Source organism: Athene cunicularia (assembly GCF_003259725.1).
Source record: "Athene cunicularia isolate RWA chromosome 23 unlocalized genomic scaffold, athCun1 chr23_part2, whole genome shotgun sequence".
Taxonomy (NCBI): Eukaryota; Metazoa; Chordata; class Aves; order Strigiformes; family Strigidae; genus Athene; species Athene cunicularia.
In genome coordinates, this window is record NW_020799131.1 from 308,841 (window position 1) to 311,598 (window position 2,758).

Genomic DNA, 2,758 nt, shown 5'->3' on the forward strand with positions numbered 1-2,758 from the left:
ACCCACACTCAGCCCTGCTCCCTTTGGCCGCCCCCCAAAACCAGCTCCAGCCTCGCCACAAGCTCAGCACAAAGTTTCAACAGCCCCTTAAAAGCGTCGCAGCGAGCCCGTCCCCACACGCCCAAGCAGGGACTTTACACCCAAGCCCGGGGTGGGGGGGACACACAGGTCAGCTGGGTGCTGGGGTCCCCCGCGGGGGGCTGTGCCCCCATCCCCACCTCACCTGAACCTCTCCTGCCCGGCCGTGTCCCAGAGCTGCAGCTTGGCCCTGCCGGCGGGCGGCAGGGGGACGGTGCGGCTGTAAAACTCCACACCAACCGTGGGGCAGGGGGTGGCCGCCCCCCCGCTCGCCCCCTCGGCGAAGCAGCGCAGCAGCGAGGACTTCCCCACCGCCGCATCCCCCAGCACGATGACACGGAACTGGTAATGTCCCCCGGGATCGGGGGCTTGGGGGGGACCCGTCACCGTCCCCATGCTGGTGGCTGCACCCGGTGAGGTGGAACTCTTGAGCTGGTGGGGCCAGGGCCAGGTCTCCACCCTTGTCCCCACCCCACAGCACCTTCCCTGGGGACGGCTCTGGCCTCCCAGTCACCTGGGCTGGCAAACAAACCGTCCCGGGGAGGAGGGAGAAGCCACCACCTCTGTCCTGTCCCTGTTTGGTCTTGTCACACACCAGCTGTCCCACTGCCTGGCTTTGGTAACAAAGCTGGGGACAGCCAGGCTGTGGCTGTACAGGCTGCTGCAGGGGGCTGGTGGCCCCAAGGGAGCCAAAATCCCTGGGGGAAGCTGGGGGGGACTACAACAGGAACAGGACAAACTCTAGGGGACAGGGGAGCGCCCCTGGGGTCAAGAGGCCCGGACAAAGGTGCTCTCTGCAAACAGCTCCTGTCACCTGCAGTGACACCAGGGACTTTGCCATCACCCGGCCCTTCTCCTCGTGACAATGTGCAGAGTCTGGGAAAAACAGCCCCCCATGACAGCTTAGAGGTTATTTTCATCCCCACTTTGTTCTCCAAAACGAGAAAAAGCTGCCATTTGTCTGGGCAGGAGCCGTTCCGTGTGCCCCCACCACTCCCGACCTGGGGAACCCCCACCCAGGGCTTCGGAGGGGGAAGCCCTGGGCATGGGTGCTGCCCCGGCTCCGTGTCTGCAGGAGGGAGCATCCAGCTCCTGGTCAGTGCAGCTCTGGTGGGCAAAGGGCCCCCACATCAGCTCCCTGGGGTGGCTTAACTCTGAGGAGCACAAACTTGAGGGAAAAAATAGGTCAGACACGTTAATTTCCTGTAGAAAAGCAGCACCTCTGAGCGGCACAGAGTGTAGAGCCCCAGAAGGGGCAGAACCTCACCCTGCAGGATTCAGAGCCTCAGGTGGGAGAAGCTGGTCAGATTTGAGGTCAGTTCAGCCTCACCCCCCCGAGGGTCCCCCAGCACCACCCAGCCAGGGCAGGATGCAGCTCAGCACCTGCTGCAGGCTAAAGGCAGCACCCCAGAGCAGCACACCCCAAAGACACAGGAAGGATTTCAAGTGACTGTTGTGTTTATTCACCATCAAAATGTTTTATATCCGGACCCCTCCCCAAGCTCTGCTCCTGAGAAACTCCACAGAAGGAGTTTTCTTCCCTTCTGTGTTTAAGCAGGAGCTTGAGCAGCACCTGGAGTGGCTGTTCCCACCTGGGGGAGCTCACGGCTCGGGAAGGAGCCTGGATCTTGCTGCGCAGAGCTCCTGCTCCTGGAGAAAGCCGGGAGGGACTTAAGTCTTGCACCGCAGCACTGAGACCCCCAGGGACTGGCTCACCTCAGCTCCACGCTCTACTCACACCTGAAGAGGGGATAAAAAAATAATCCAGCCTGAATGAAGGAAGAGCAGTTGGACTTGGCCCTGGGCTCAGGGTGGTGGCTCTGGCTGCTGCCTGGCCTCAGCCCCATATCCGCAGGATTCATCCAACAGTCTCCAAAGAAAGGAGTCATCACGGACCAGGCTGCGCTCAGATAATAGGCTGCCCAATTAAAAACCTTACTAATCAAGTTGATCATTTCAACCTACAAAGCTCAGATTACGGACTGGCCACTTCCAGCCCAGGCACAGTCAGCTTGAACTAGCCTCTGTCCTCCAAGACTGGTGAGGTCCCACTCAAAACACCCAGCAGTTACCCCCAAAGGACACTCACGCGCTCCATGTAACGGCATCCCCACGGTTCGGACCTTAAGGAAAACAAATCGAATTCCTTCAACAGGGACAGGGGCTCATAAACTCCCAGCCTTTTCCACTAAACAAGTAATTCCTGAAAAAAACAGCCACAGGTTAAGTATCGAAAGTCACAAAATCATCTGGCTTGAAAAAGCCCTTGAGGCTCCTCCAGCCCAACCATGACCCTCCCCCTGACCGTTCCCAACTCCCCCAGATCCCTCAGCGCTGGCTCAGCCCGACTCTTCAACCCCCCCAGGGATCCCGGGGACTCCCCCCTGCCCTGGGCAGCCCATTCCAACGCCCAACAGCCCCTTCTGCACAGAAATCCTTCCTCAGAGCCAGCCTGACCCTGCCCTGGGCAGCTTGAGGCCATTCCCTCGGGGCCTGGCGCTGGGGCCTTGGCTCCAGAGACTCATCCCCCCTCTCTGCCCCCTCCTGGCAGGGAGTTGCCGAGGGCCAGGAGGTCTCCCCTCAGCCTCCTCTTCTCCAGACTGAACCCCCCCAGTTCCCCCAGCCGCTCCCCAGCAGACCTGTGCTCCAGACCCTGCCCCAGCTCCGTTGCCCTTCTCTG

General features: G+C 60.7%; 1 long non-coding RNA gene and 1 other non-coding gene across 2 annotated transcripts in view; both read right to left on the bottom strand.

The window, feature by feature from the left end:
* Positions 1 to 1,513: 1,513 nt before the first annotated feature.
* LOC113488350 overlaps positions 1,514 to 2,758 on the bottom strand; it is a 5,425-nt gene continuing 4,180 nt past the window's right edge. Inside the window, exons 4-5 of the long non-coding RNA XR_003399917.1 lie at positions 2,168 to 2,281; positions 1,514 to 1,818 (exon numbers count right to left, since the gene is read on the bottom strand). This is a non-coding gene — a long non-coding RNA (uncharacterized LOC113488350). The remainder of the gene's footprint in view (positions 1,819 to 2,167; positions 2,282 to 2,758) is intronic.
* LOC113488413 lies at positions 1,908 to 1,978 on the bottom strand. Its single transcript, XR_003399930.1, has one exon. It is a non-coding gene; the product is annotated as a small nucleolar RNA SNORD99 (small nucleolar RNA).